The sequence below is a fragment of the Mobula birostris genome, chromosome 15 (assembly GCF_030028105.1).
Source record: "Mobula birostris isolate sMobBir1 chromosome 15, sMobBir1.hap1, whole genome shotgun sequence".
NCBI classification, from domain to species: Eukaryota; Metazoa; Chordata; class Chondrichthyes; order Myliobatiformes; family Myliobatidae; genus Mobula; species Mobula birostris.
Window position 1 is genome coordinate 85565042 of NC_092384.1, and position 16443 is coordinate 85581484.

The 16443-nt window shown below is 44.6% G+C and overlaps 1 protein-coding gene across 2 annotated transcripts in view; it reads left to right on the forward strand.

Annotated features, from left to right (window-relative positions):
• Positions 1-16443, forward strand: part of sntb2 (syntrophin, beta 2) — a 49943-nt gene that overhangs the window by 5157 nt on the left and 28343 nt on the right. The window lies entirely within an intron of this gene.

Here is a 16443-nt window from a genome sequence, read left to right on the forward strand (position 1 = left end):
CCTGCTCTTGGATTCTAGACCTCTTGAAATGAATGTTAACATTGCATTTGCTTTCCTCACCACCGACTCAACCTGCAAGTTAACCTTTAGGGTGTTCTGTGCAAGGACTCCCAAGTCCCTTTGCATCTCAGATTTTTGGATTTTCTCCCCCTTTAGAAAATAGCCTGCACATTTATTTCTACTACCAAAGAGCATGACCATGCATTTTCCAGCATTGTATTTCACTTGCCCTAAGGACTGAAGTACCTTTAGGTCTTTCAGCTTTTTGAGCACTTTCTCTTCACACACTACAACATCAAGCATACTACTACTGTCTTCCACAGTGAAAATTGATGCAAAATACTCAGTTCATCAGCCGTCTCCTTGTTCCCGCTATTATTTCTCCTGCCTCATTTTCTAGTGGTCCTGTATCCATAGAAACATAGAAAATAGGTGCAGGAGTAGGCCATTCAGCCCTTCGAGCCTGCACCGCCATTCAGTATGATCATGGCTGATCATCCAACTCAGAACCCTGTATCAGCCTTCCCCCCCCCCCCCATATCCCCTGATCCCTTTAGCCACAAGGACTATATCTAACTCCCTCTTAAATATAGTTAATGAACTTCCCTCAACTGTTTCCTGTGGCAGAGAATTCCACAGATTCACCACTCTCTGTGTGAAGAAGTTTTTTCTAATCTCAGTCCTAAAAGGCTTCCCCTTTATCCTCAAACTGTGACCCCTTGTTCTGGACTTCCCCAACATCGGGAGCAATCTTCCTGCATCGAGCCTGTCCAATCCCCTTAGGATTTTATATGTTTCAATAAGATCCTCCCTCAATCTTCTAAATTCCAGTGAGTATAAGCCTAGTTGATCCAGTCTTTCATCGTATGAAAGTCCTGCCATCCCAGGAATCAATTTGGTGAACCTTCTTTGTACTCCCTCTATAGCAAGGATGGCTTTCCTCAGATTAGGGGACCAAAACTGCACAAAATACTCCAGGTGTGGTCTCACCAAGGCCTTGTACAACTGCAGTAGTACCTCCCTGCTCCTGTACTCGAACCCTCTTACTATGAATGCCAGCATACCATTCGCCTTTTTCACCCCCTGCTGTACCTGCATGCCCACTTTCAATGACTGGTGTATAATGACACCCAGGTCTCGTTGCACCTCCCCTTTTCCTAATCGGCCACCATTCAGATAATAATCTGTTTTCCTGTTTTTGCCACCAAAGTGGACAACTTCACATTTATACACATTAAATTGCATCTGCCATGAATTTGCCCACTCACCTAACCCATCCAAGTCACCCTGCATCCTCTTAGCATCCTCCTCACAGCTAACACTGCCGCCCAGCTTCATGTCATCCGCAAACTTGGAAATGCTGCATTTAATTCCCTCATCTAAGTCATTAATATATAGTGTAAACAATTGGGGTCCCAGCACTGAGCCTTGCGGTACCCCACTGGTCACTGCCTGCCATTCTGAAAAGGTCCTGTTTATTCCCACTCTTTGCTTACTGCCTGCCAACCAATTCTCTATCCACATCAATACCTTACCCCCAATACCGTGTGCTTTAAGTTTGCACACTGATCTCCTGTGTGGGACCTTGTCAAAAGCCTTTTGAAAATCCAAATATACCACATCCACTGGTTCTCCCCTATCCACTCTACTAGTTACATCCTCAAAAAATTCTATGCGATTCGTCAGACATGATTTTCCTTTCACAAATCCATGCTGACTTTGTCCGATGATCTCACGGCTTTCCAAATGTGCTGTTATCACGTCTTTGATAACGGACTCTAGCTTCCCCACCACCAATGTCAGGCTGACTGGTCTATAATTCCCCAGTTTCTCTCTCCCTCCTTTTTTAAAAAGTAGGGTTATATTAGCCACCCTCCAATCCTCAGGAACTAGTCCAGAATCTAAAGAGCTTTGAAAAACTATCAATAATGCATCCACTATTTCTTGGGCTACTTCCTTAAGCACTCTGGGATGCAGAACATCTGGCCCTGGGGATTTATCTGCCTTTAATCCCTTCAATTTACCTAACGCCACTCCCCTACTAACATGTATTCCCCTCAGTTCCTCCATCTCACTGGACCCTCTGTCCCCTACTATTTCTGGAAGATTATTTATGTCCTCCTTAGTGAAGACGGAACCAAAGTAGTTATTCAATTGGTCTGCCATGTCCTTGCTCCCCATAATCAATTCACCTATTTCTGTCTGTAGGGGACCTACATTTGTCTTAACCAATCTTTTTCTTTTCACATATCTATAAAAGCTTCATAGTCAGTTTTTATGTTCCCTGCCAGTTTTCTCTCATAATCTTTTTTCCCCTTCCTAATTAAGCCACTCTCATCTCTCTTTATTTTTTACATATTTGAAAAAGCTTTTACTATCCACTTTGATTTTACTTGCTCTCTGTAAGTTTTTAAAAATTTTCCAATCCTCTATCTTTCCACTAATTTTTGCTTTGTTGTATGCCCTTTCTTTTGCTTTTACAATGGCTTTGACTTGCCTGGTCAGCCACGGTTGTGCTATTCTACCATTTGAGTATTTCTTCATTTTTGGAAAAAACATGTCCTGCACCTTCCTCATTTTTCCTAGAAGCGCCTCCATTGCTATTCTGCTGTCATCCCTGCCAGCAGCTCCTTCCAATTTACTTTGGCCAAATCACCACTGTAATTTCCCTTACTCCATTGAAATACTGTTGCGTCAGACTTTATTTTCTCCCTGTCAAATTTGAAGTTGAACTCAATCATATTGTGATCATTGGTTCCTAAGGGTTCTTTTACCTTAAGCTTCCTAATCACCTTCGGATCATTATATACAGGTTTCCCCCGCCATCTGAAGGTAGAGCGTTCCTGTGAAACGGTTCGTAAGCCGAAATGTGGTAAAGCGAAGAAGCAATTACCATTCATTTATATGGGAAAATCTTGTGAGCATTCGCAGACCCAAAAATAACTTACCAAATCATGCCAAATATCGACAGAAGATCTCATGCAAGCGCTGTTGGCAAAAACACGGTGCAAGCTATGAAGCTGCCAAACCATACCAAATAACACGTAAAAATACAAATCCTATATAAAGTAGAAATAATGTATGTACAGTGTAGTATCACTTACCGGAATTGGTTCAGTGCCGAGCACACTGATGATGGTGTGTTAGACTGAGTCGTCGCAGGCTGGGGTGGTGCAGTGGCCCCCATCCTCCAGGCTACCGACCGATACATTGCCGCGAAGCACGAGGAGTCCAGCAGTAGCCGGGAGGCATGTAGCACATCTTTAAGGAAAAAGCCGAAATAAACATACTAATTAATTAGGTGCCGCCCAGCACGTAATTGTTGGGCCAGATCAGTGCTGATTACATCGCCTCTGATTAAGGCCGACATTTACGTGTGGGGCGGCACCTAATTAATTAGCATGTTTATTTCGGCTTTTTTCTTAAAGATGTGCTGTGTGCCTCCCGGCTACCACTGCATTCTCCACGAATCGCGGGGTGGTGGGACACTGGGGTGTCATCTCATCATCTGTTTCCATTAGAACAGGCAGCTCATCTTCTGCTATGACTGCCTGCCTCGATGACGAAGGTCAAGGCTCGTTGTCTGCTGTGGCTGATGTGGAAGGCTTGCTTGACTGCTGAGCCTCGCGCATTTTTCTATCATACAGTTCTTTGTAAGGACTCAAACCATTTTGCAAATATCTCCTAAACCTACGTACCCTTTCAAAATTAAAGTCGTACTTTATCATTGCAGCAAAAATCTCATGCAGTTGCTTCACGTTCATTTCACTACTGCATTCGGTTTTGATTGTTATCCTTTCCTCTTCCAATTATGTCAGCTCTTCATCTATCAGATCTTGGTCATGGGATGCCAAAACCGCTTCAAGATCGTCTTCATCAGCTTCCACAAGCCAAACTCATGTCGTCCTTACTTTGTTCACCATGATCAAAACGCTTAGTTATATCTAGTTTTACACTAAGTGTAACACCCTTACGAGCTCTTTCAGGCTTTTCCAGTACCTCAGAACTCATCTTGCAAACCGCTGCTCACAGGCACATGTTAAAGCAATGCTGTTCCAAATCGGGGGGGAGAGCAGCTGCTTGGAGTGTGCGCTGCCTTTTATCGCGCGCTGATTTTTTTCATAACAGTGAAAACACCTTCTGTTAGCAAAAACAGGGTACTAATGTGGGTCTTTCGTAACAGTGAGGTTTCATAAAGCGAACGTTCGAAAAGCGGGGGACAGCTGTGACACCCGATGCAGTATAACTGATCCCCTAGTAGGCTGAATGGCAAACTGCTCTAAAAAGCCATCTCTTTGGCGTTCAACAAACTCATTCTCTTGAGATCCATTACCGACCTGATTTTCCCAATCGACCTGCATGTTAAAATCTCCCATGACTACTGTAACATTGCCCTTTTGACATGCCTTTTCTATTTCCTGTTGTAATCTGTGGTCCACCTCCCAGCCACTGTTGGGAGGCTTGTATGTAACTGCCATCAAGGTCCTCTTATCCTTGCAGTTTCTTAACTCAACCCACAAGACCTCAACATCTTCCCAATCCTATGTCACATCTTTCTACTGATTTGATGCCATTCTTTACCAGTAGATCCACACCACCTCCTCTGCCTACCTTCCTATCCCTCCGATATAGCGTGTACCCATGGATATTCAACTCCCAACTACAACCATCCTTGGGACATTTGGTGCACTGAGTCTCCTCTACCCTTTGAACATAGCTGCTTTATTTACCCTATCAACAGTATTCTCCATTCTCCTGCCTTCTCCCCATAACCTTTGACACCCTGGCTAAACAAGAACCTATCAACTTCCACTTTAAATATGTACAGTGGCCTGCACTTCAGTGGTCATTGGTGGAAATGAATTCCACAGATTCACCACCCTTTGGCTAAAGAATGACTCCATCTCTGATCTAAATGGACATCCCTCTATTCTAAGAGTGCGTCCTCTGGTCCTAGGCTCCGCTAGATGCCCACTATCGGAGACCCCCCCCCCCCCCCCCCAGTTTTTAAACTTCAGCCAGTACAGGCCCAGAGCCATCAAATGCTCTTCATATGTTAACCCTTTCATTTCTGGCGTCATTCTCATATAACCTCTGGACCCTCTCCAATGCTAGCACATGCTGCTCACGATACTCCACATGCGATCTGATGAATGCCTTATAAAGTCTCATCGTTAATCACTTATAGTACAGAAACACTGACTACTTTGATCACTTTGGAATGTTTTTATTTCCTTTTAATTGAGTTCCTTGTAAAGTTGTGTATTTTTTTGTTCTGAATGCTTCTTATATGATCCTATATGTGTGTGTTGCTGTTATAAATTTTTCTTTGCACCTGTGCATACGTGTTTTTGTGCATTTGACTATGATTACCCTACCAACACCATCAGTATTTTTCATGTCAGATATCACCATTCTCTCACTATCATGGGGTCAAATTGCTGGAACATTAATGACAGTATGTCTGGTTCTCCAGGCGCAACAGTTGTTCAGTAAGGCAGCTCTCTGCCCCCTTTACTGTACTCTTTTCCATAGATGCTGCCTGGCCTGCTGAGTTCCTCCAGCATTTTGAGTGTGTTGCTCTGATTTCCAATGTCTGCCGGCTTGGGTTGCAAAGCCTCATCCATTAAATAAGAAATCCGCCAACTTGCTAAACTTTCTCCTGCATTCATCTCCCAGTGAGCAGCCTCTGCCAGGCTATTCGTAGCACAGTGGTTACGGAAACTGAGCTTCATGCTGTGCATTCTGAGCACGCTGTGACAATGTTATATTTGAGGCTGTCAGTGTGTAAATGGTCATGCGCATCTGAAGTGCGTTCCATGGATGGGGCAGTTCTTGTTAGTTGCAGTTGAGTCCTGTTGGAAGACAGGATTGAATTAATCAGGAAATAGATTTCAAAGTAAACTGAGAGCATATTTCCTGTTAGAGTGGTCATTAAAGATGAGCATCACAGCTGCGGCTCGTTTGGAGAGGAACTGAAGTGGCTGAATGATTGACAGTGCTCACTATCAAGGCCATAAACACCAGACAGATCTGTTGTTGCTCTGAGAAGGGAGCTGTGTTTCTCTCCTGTTTTTGTTGACAGCATTTTCTCTAGAAATGTGGGACCTACGTACTTGGTTAGTAGCTCCTGTCTGCATATGATGATGAAAAGATTATTCATAGTTATTGAAAAGAAGAATGATAAACTGTGAATAAGTCCCAGTAGGAATAAACTATGAGACTGAATACAGATTGGAACTGGTTACTTGATGGCGAATCTTTTGTGGTGCTGCAATGCATTCCAGAGGGTGGGAGGAAGGTGTTGGGTTGTTAGGCAGGGGTACTAAAATCACGAAATTGTGAATGAAGGAAGATTTTAGTTGGTAGCTTAACATCCAAGGACACAAGTTGTATCACAGGGATAAGCAGGTAGGCAGAGGGGATGGTGTGGCTGTGTTGGTACAAAATGAAATCAAATCCTTAGGAAGAGGTGATAGGTATTGCATTGTTGTGGGTAGATCTAAGAAATAGCAAGGTAGAAAATTCCTGATTGGAGTTGTATGTAGACCCTCAGCCGGTAGCAAATGTCTGCAAATTACAACGGGAAATAGAAAATGCATTTCAAAAGTGCAATATTACAATAGTCATAGGGGATTTCAATATGCAGGTAGATTGGGAAAATCAGGTTGGTGCTGGATCCCAAGAGGGGGAATTTCTAGAATACCTATGAGATGGCTTTTTAGAGAAGCTCATGGAAGAGCCCACTAGGGGATCGGCTATTCTGGATTGGGTGTTGTGCAATGAATCAGAAGGTAAAGGAACCCTTAGAAGCCAGTGATCATCGTATGGTATAATTCACCCCACAGACTGAGGAGAAGCTAAAGTCAGATGTTCAAATTCCAAGTAAAATTTATTATCAGAGTACATGCATATCACCACATACAACCCCATGTTTCTTTTTCTGTGTGGGCGTACTTTGCAAATCTATAGAACAGTAACTATAAACACCGTTAACTGTAAGCAAACTGTGCAAATGCAGGTATAAATAAATAGCAATAAACAACAAGCATGAAGTAACAATATAACAGAGTCCTTAACCGAGTGTAGCTAACCCCTTTTGTTCAAGAGCTTGGTGGTTGAGGGGTAGTGACTGTTCTTGAACCTGGTGGTGCTGGTTCTAGGCATCTGTACCTTCTACTGGATGACAGCAGCAAAAAAAGAATATGGTCCAGGTGATGAGGATCTTAGATGAGGGGGGCTGCTTTTCTGCGGCAACACTTCATGTCATGTGCTCAATGGTTAAGAGGTTTTTACCCGTGATGTACGGTGCTGAATCTACTGCTGCTTGTAGGATTTTCCGCTCAAAGTCAACACACTTACTGCACTTTTCATCACACATCTATAGAGCTTGTCAAGGCTTTTGATGACATGCCAACTTCTGCAGACTCCTGGGGAAGTAGAGGTGCTGTTGTGTTTTCTTTGCTATAATATTTATATGATGAATCAGTATTACATTGGAATAAAGGTAATTACAGGGGCATGAGAGGAGATGGGCAAAATTGTTTGTAAGGATGTACTGGCAGGGATGAAGGCAGAGCAGCAATGGCTGTGTTGGGACAGCTTTTTACGTTATATGTCAATGATTTGGATGATGGAATTAGAATATAAAAATTTACAGCACATTACAGGCCCTTGGAGCCACAATGTTGTGGCGACCATGTAACCTACTCTAGAAACTGCCTAGAATTTCCCTAGTGTATAGCCCTCTTTTTTTCTAAGCTCCATGTACCTATCTAAGAGGCTCTTAAAAGACAGTATTGTATCCAATTCCTCCACCGCCACCAACAGTGCATTTCATGCACCTATCACTCTCTTAGTGACATCCCCTCGGTACCTAATTCCAAGCACCTTAAAACTATGTCCCCTCGTTTTAGCCATTTCAGCCCTGGGAAAAGCCTCTGACTATCCACACAATCAATGCCTCTCATTATCTTTTACACCTCTATCAGGTAACTTGTCATCCTCCTTTGCTCAATGAGAAAAGGCCAAGTACACTCAACCTAGGCCAAGTACACTCAACCTATTCTCATAAGGTACACTCTCCAATCCAGGCAATATCCTCATAATTCTCCTCTGCACTCTCTCTATAGTATCCACATCCTTCCTGTAATGAGATGACCAGAACTGAACGCAGTTCTCCAAGTGGGGTCGTATATAGCTTGACATTACCTCACGGCTGATGAATGCCAACAAACCATACGCCTTCTTAACAACACTGTCACCCTGCGCAACAGCTTTGAGTGTCCTGTGGACATGGACCCCAGTGTGGAGGATCTCTCAGGTCCTCCGCACTGACAAGAGTCTTGGCATTTATATTATATTCTGTCTTTAAATTGGACCTACAAAAATGAACCACTTCACACTTACCTGGGTTGAACTCCATCTGCCACTTCTCAGCCCAGTTCTGCATCCGATTGATAGCCCATTGTAACGTCCGACAACCCTACAGACTATCCACAACACCCCCAACCTTTGTGTCATCAGCAAACTTCCTAACCCACCCTTCTACTTCTTCATCCAGGTTATTTATAAAAATGACAAAGAGGAGGGTTCCCGGAATAGATCCCTACGGAACATAACTAATCACTGTTTTCCATGCAGAATATGAACCATTTACAACCACCCTGTGCCTCTGTGGCAAGCCAATTCTGGATTCACAAAGCAAGGTCTCCTTGGATCCCATGCCTCCTTACTTCTTGAATGAGCCTTGCATGGGGAACCTTATCAAATGCCTTACTGAAATCCATATAAGCTACATCCACTGCTCTGCCTTCATCAATGTGTTTTCAAACATCCTCAAAGAACTCAATCAGGCTTGTAAGGCACAACCTGCCCTTGACAAAGCCATGCTGACTATCCCTAATCAGATTATGTCTCTCCAAATGCTCATAATCCTGCCTCACAGGATCTTCTCCAACAACTTGCCCACCACTGAAGTAAGTCTCACTAGTCTATAATTTCCCGGGTTATCTCTATTCCCTTTCTTGAACAAGGGAACAACATTTGCAGCCCTCCAATCCTCTGGTACTTCTCCCATCCCTATTGATGACGCAAAGATCATCGCAAGAGGCTCAGCAATCTCCTCCCTCACTTCCCACGGTAGCCTAAGGTATATTTCATCCAGTTCTGGTGACTTATCTAACTTAATGCTTTTCAAAAGCTTCAGGACATCCTCTTTCTTAATGTCTATAGGTTCAAGTGTTTCAGTCCACTGTAAATTGTCCCCACAATTGCCTGTTGAATACTGAAAAAAATTATTCTTTTAAGTACCTCCTCTGACTTCATGTACACGTTTCCACTATCATACCTGATTGGTCCTTTTCTCACAGGACGCATCCTCTTGCTCTTCACATACTTGTAGAATGCCTTGAGGTTTTCCTTAATCCTGCTCACCAAGGCCTTCTCATGGCCCCTTCTGGCTCTCCTAATTCCATTCTTAAGCTGCTTCCTAGCAACTTTGTAATTTTCTAGAGCTCTAACAGTACCTAGTTTCTTGAACCTTTCATAAGCTTTTCTTCTTAACTAGATTTTCTACATCCTTTGCACAGCATGGTTCTTTAACCCCACCATCCTTTCCCTGCCTCATTGGAACGTACCGATGCAGAACGCCATGCAAATGTTCCCTGAACATTTGCCACATTTCGGTTGTGCATTTCCCTGAGAATATCTGCTCCCAAGTTCCTGCCTAAATGCATCATATTTTCCCCGACCTCAATTAAATATTTTCCCAAATTATTGTCTACCCTCCCTCTCCAGCGCTATGGTGAAGGAGATAGAGTTGTGGTCACTACCTCTAAAATGTTCTCCCACCAAGAGATCTGACACCTGACCTGGTTCATCTCCCAATATCATAGAATAGTACAGCACAGTACAGGCCCTTCGGCCCACAATGTTGTGCTGACCTTCAAACCCTGCCTCCCATATAAGCCCCCACCTTAAATTCCTCCATACACCCTGTCTAGTAGTCTCTTAAACTTCACTAGTGTATCTGCCTCCACCACTGACTCAGGCAATGCATTCCACGCACCAACCACTCTCTGAGTAAAATACCTTCCTCTGATATCCCCCTTGAACTTCCCACCCCTTACCTTAAAGCCATGTCCTCTAGTATTGAGCAGTGGTGCCCAGGGAAAGAGGTGCTGGCTATCCACTCTATCTGTTCCTCTTATTATCTTGTACACCTCTATCATGTCTCCTGTCATCCTCCTCCTCTCCAAAGAGTAAAGCCCTAGCTCCCTTAATCTCTGATCATAATGCATACTTTCTAAACCAGGCAGCATCCTGGTAAATCTCCTCTGTACCCTTTCCAATGCTTCCACATCCTTCCTATAGTGAGGTGACCAGAACTGGACACAGTACTCCAAATGTGGCCTAACCAGAGTTTTAGAGAACTGCATCATTACATCGCGACTCTTAAACTCTATCCCTCCACTTATGAAAGCTGACACCCCTTAAGCTTTCTTAACTACCCTATCCACCTGTGAGGCAATTTTCAGGGATCTGTGGACATGTACCCCGAGATCCCTCTGCTCCTCCACACTACCAAGTATCCTGCCATTTACTTTGTACTCTGCCTTGGAGTTTGTCCTTCCAAAGTGTACCACCTCACACTTCTCCGGGTTGAACTCCATCTGCCACTTCTCAGCCCACTTCTGCATTCTATCAACGTCTCCCTGCAATCTTTGACAATCCTCTACACTATCTACAACACCACCAACCTTTGTGTCGTCTGCAAACTTGCCAACCCACCCTTCTACCCCCACATCCAGGTTGTTAATAAAAATCATGAAAGGTAGAGGTCCCAGAACAGATCCTTGTGGGACGCCACTGGTCACAATCCTCCAATCTGAATGTACTCCCTCCACCACGACCCTCTGCCTTCTGCAGGCAAGCCAATTCTGAATCCACCTGGCTAAACTTCCCTGGATCCCATGCCTTCTGAATTTCTGAATAAGCCTACCGTGTGGAACCTTGTCAAATGCCTTAGTAAAATCCATATAGATCACATCCACTGCACTACCCTCATTTATATGCCTGGTCACCTCCTCAAAGAACTCTATCAGGCTTGTTAGACACGATCTGGCCTTCACAAAGCCATGCTGACTCTCCCTGATCAGACCATGATTCTCTAAATGCCTGTAGATCCTATCTCTAAGAATCTTTTCCAACAACTTTCCCACCACAGATGTAAGACTCACTGGTCTATAATTACCTGGACTATCCCTACTACCTTTTTTGAACAAGGGGACAACATTCGCCTCCCTCCAATCCTCCGGTACCATTCCCGTGGACAACGAAGACATAAAGATCCTAGCCAGAGGCTCAGCAATCTCTTCTCTTGCCTCGTGGAGCAGCCTGGGGAATATTCCGTCAGGCCCCGGGGACTTAGCCGTCCTAATGTATTTTAACAACTCCAACACCTCCTCTCCCTTAATATCAACATGCTCCAGAACATCAACCTCATTCATATTGTCTTCACCATCATCAAGTTCCCTCTCATTGGTGAATACCGAAGAGAAGTATTCATTGAGGACCTCGCTCACTTCCACAGCCTCCAGGCACATCTTCCCACACTTATCTCTAATTGGTCCAACCTTCACTCCTGTCATCCTTTTTTTCTTCACATAATTGAAGAATGCCTTAGGATTTTCCTTTACCCTACTCACCAAGGCCTTCTCATGCCCCCTTCTTGCTCTTCTCAGCCCCTTAAGCTTCTTTCTTGCTTCCCTATATTCCTCAATAGACCCATCTGATCCTTGCTTCCTTAACCTCATGTATGCTGCCTTCTTCCACCTGACTAGATTTTCCATCTCACTTGTCACCCATGGTTCCTTCACCCCACCATTCTTTATCTTCCACATGGGGACAAATTTATCCCTAACATCCCACAAGATATCTCTAAGCATCGACCACATGTCCATAGTACATTTCCCTGCAAAAACATCATCCCAATTCACACCCGCAAGTTCTAGCCTTATAGCCTCATAATTTGCCTTTCCCCAATTAAAAATTTTCCTGCCGTCTCTGATTCTATCCTTTTCCATGATAATGCTAAAGGCCAGGGAGTGGTGGTCACTGTCCCCCAGATGCTCACCCACTGAGAGATCTGTGACCTGACCCGGTTCATTACCTAGTACTAGATCTAGTATGGCATTTCCCCTGGTCAGCCTGTCCACATACTGTGACAGGAATCCATCCTGGACACACTTAACAAACTCTGCCCCATCTAAACGCTTGGAACTAATCAGGAGCCAATCAATATTAGGGAAGTTAAAGTCACCCATGATAACAACCCTGTTATTTTTGCACCTTTCCAAAATATGCCTCCCAATCTGCTGCTCTGTATCTCTGCTGCTACCAGCGGGCCTATAGAATACCCCCAATAGAGTAACTGCTCCCTTCCTTTTCCCGACTTCCACCCATATTGACTCAAAAGAGGATCCTGCTACATTACAACCCTTTCTGCAGCTGTAATAGTATCCTTGACCAGTAATGCCACCCCTCCTCCCCTTTTTCCACTCTCTCTATCCCTTTTAAAGCACTGAAATCCAGGAATATTGAGAATCCATTCCTGCCCTGGTGCCAGCCAAGTCTCTGTAATGGCCACTACATTATAATTCCATGTATGTATCCAAGCTCTCAGTTCATCACCTTTGTTCCTGATGCTTCTTGCATTGAGGTACACACATTTCAGCCCTACTACCTTACTGTCTTTACACCGTTTACTCTGCTTCTCTTTCCTCAAAGCCTCTCTGTATGTTAGATCTGGCTTTACTCCATGCACTTCTTTCACTGCTCTATCGCTCTGGGTCCCATCCCCCTCGCAAATTAGTTTAAACCCTCCCGATCCATGCTAGCAAACCTACCTGCAAGAAGTTCCTCGAGTTCAGGTGCAACCCGTCCAATCTGTACAGGTCCCACCTTCCCCAGAAGAGATCCCAATGATCTAAAAATCTAAAACCCTGCTCCCTGCACCAACTCCTCAGCCACGCATTCAACTGCCATCTCCTCCATTTCTTACCGTCACTGTCACGTAGCACTGGCAGCAACCCTGAGAACGTCACCCTTGAGGTCCTGTTCTTCAGCCTTCTGCCTAACTCCCGAAACTCACACTTCAGGACCTCATCCCTCTTCCTGCCTATGTCATTGTTCCCAACATGTATCATGATTTCTGGTTGCTTTCCCTCTTGTACCAGGATGTCGTGCACCCGGTCAGAGACATCCAGGACCCTGGCACCCGGGAGGCAACAAACCATGTGGGTGTCCTTGTCACGTCCACAAAATCTCCTGTCTGCTCCCCTGACTATAGAGTCTCCAATGACGACAGCTCTCCTCTTCTCCATCCCACCCTTCAGCACCACAGGGTCAGACTCAGTGCCGGAGGCCCTGCCACCGTGGCTCACACCTGGTCGGTCATCCTTGCCAATAGTATCCAGGACGGTAAACTTATTATTCAGGGGAATGGCTACAGGGGTGCCCTGCACTACCTGTCTGCTCACTTTCACTTTCACTTTCCTCCCTCTGACTGTCACCCAACGACCTGCTTCCGACAGCCTAGGTGTGACTACCTCCCTGTAGCTCTCATCTATGACTGCCTCATTCTCCCTTATGAATCGAAGGTCATCCAGCTGCTGCTCCAGATTCCTTACACGGTCTTCCAGATCGCCCAGCCACATGAACTTCTGGCAGATGTGACTCTGCGGGAGAGGGGAGTTCCCCCAAGACTGCCACATCTCACATGAGAGGCACATCACTGTCTCAGGAGATATTGTGAAGACTTAACTGGGAACAAGCTCGTCCTCCACCTCTTCTCGTCGAAGCCTCTCGAGTCAAAGCCTCAAAGCTCCACTCCTTCACTGGCCCACTAACGCACTGTCTGCTTCGTTTGAGCTATCAGATCAAGTACAGCCTCTCCTCTAGTTGGCTTATCTACATATTACATCAGGAAACTTTTCTGAACACACCTAACAAACTCCTTCCCATCTAAACCCCTTGCACTAAGGAGATGTCAATCAATATTAGGAAAGTTTAAAATCTGCCATCATAACAACCTATTATTGCAGCATTCCAGAATCTGCCTCCCAATTGGCTCCTCAATATCCCTGTTAGTATTGTTGGGGGGCGGGGGGCCTATAAAAAAACACCCAGTAGGCTTATTATCCTTTTCCTGTTTCTGACTTCCACCCACACTGACCATCCCTCCTTGACTTCCTCCTTTTCTGCAGTTAGAACCATTCCTATTGAAGGCTTTTTGGCCGCGTTTGCGGATGTGAACTTCCCACTATTCAGTGTATTTACAAAGGTGTGTGTAAAAAGGGTCTGAAGGATCACTGGGGACCCGAGTCACCCCAACCACAAACTGTTCCCAGCTGCTACCATCTGGGAAATGGTATCGCAGCATAAAAGCCAGGAGCAACAGGCCCTGGGACAGTTTCTTCCACCAGGCCATCAGACTGATTAACTCATGCTGACACAACTGTATTTCTGTGTTATATGGCTATCCTGTTGTACATACTATTTATTATAAATTACTATAAATTGCACATTGCACATTTAGTCAGAGACTTAACATAAAGATTTTTACTCATGTATATGAAAGATGCAAGTAATAAAGTCAATTCAATTTAATTTAATTATTGCTAGCTGTAGGGATGGTTCTAGGTGCCAGGTCAGAATATTGAGCTGAATTTAGAAAACAGCAAGGAGTAATTATTAAGTTGACACAAGGAAATTAAACTTAGAGTGTGAGGTAATGTTGGCCAGGAATTGAAGAGTGTTGTGTGCAGTGTTTCAATCACAAACGAGAAAATCTGAAGATGTTGGAAATCCAAGCAACACACACACACACACACACACACACACACACACACACACACAAAATGCTGGAAGAACTCAGTAGACCAGGCAGCATCTCTGTAAAAGAGCAAACAGCCGAGACCCTTCACCGGGATTGGAGAAACAGATGAGAAACCAGAGCAAGAAGATTGGGGAGGGGAGGAAGAAATACAAGTTAGTAGGTGATTGGTGAAACCAGGAGAGGTAAAGAGAAGTAGAAAGGTTGGAAGTCAATTAGTGAAAAAGCTAAGGGGCTAGAGAAAGGAGAATGTGATAGGAGAGGACAGAAGGCCATGGAAGAAAGGCAAGAGGGAGGAGCACCAGATGGAGGTTATGAGCAGGCGAGAGAGGGAAGTGGGAATGGGGAATGGCGAAGGGGGAAAGGAAAAATTGATGTCCATGCCATCAGTTTCGAGGTTACCCAGACGGAATATAAGGCCACAGAATGGGAAGTAGTATTAAAATGGGTGGCCAATGGGAGATTCTGATTTTTCTGGCAAATGGAATGGAGGCGCTCTGTGAAGCGGTCTCCCAATCTACGTCAGGTCTCACCAAAATACAGGAGGCCACGCCAGGTTCACCAGATATGACCCCAATAGACTCACAGGTGAAGTGTCGCCTCACCTGGAAGGACTGTTTGGGGTCCTGAATGATAGTGAGGGAGGAGGTGTAGGGGCAAGTGTAGTAATTGTTCTGCTTGCAAGGATAAGTGCCAGGAGGGACAAATGGACAAGGGAATTGTCTAGGGAGCAATCCCTGCGGAAAGCAGACAGAGAGTAGGAGTGGCAAGATGTGCTTGGTGGTGGGATCCTTTTGGAGATGGCTCCTTTAAAAAGTGCAGCTAGATATGAGCTCTGCCCGCCTGTTTTAAGTGTTTTTCATTTAAACCTTGATAGATGTGAGTGTATGGAGACCTTGTGTACTGAGTTTCTGCTGTGGGGTTTAAAATCCAGAGATACACAAGGAATACTTTTCACCCTGGGTGATAGGCTGTTCAACTCGCAGGCTGCAAGAATGATGGCGGCAGGAACCATCAATACATAGATAAGGCACGTCAAAGTGTACTTGAGGCATTGGGACTGGCAAGAGCGATTAGAATTAATAGCTCTTGCTGGCATTGATTTCGGGCAGGATTTTCCATCACTTGTATAATTTTATCTCAATCACAAATGCTGAAGCTTAGATTTTAATTTTTATTCCTTTTTTTCTGAGAAGGGAGAGGAAGAGAAGGCAGTAGGACGTGGAATAGTATGGAATAGCTAAATTGGAGGGGTGTGGGAGAATCTGGCAAGTGTGTTAGCAAGTTGATGTTATTGTATAAACAGAGGGCATGACGAGGGATGAATATGGAACTACTTTGTGCTGAATAATGGGAGCAAGAGGTAGGGGAGATGTATCAGATGTGGGAAGTACCCAGTTCTAGTCTTCATTGCTGTACAAAAACAACTTGTGTTCATTTAGCTGCTTCAGTGTGTTAAATCCCCCTAGACAGTTCACATCAGAAATGGACATGAACTAGTCTTCGGGGTCGAGGAAGGAAATTGGAGGGTTTTAGTTAAGGAATTG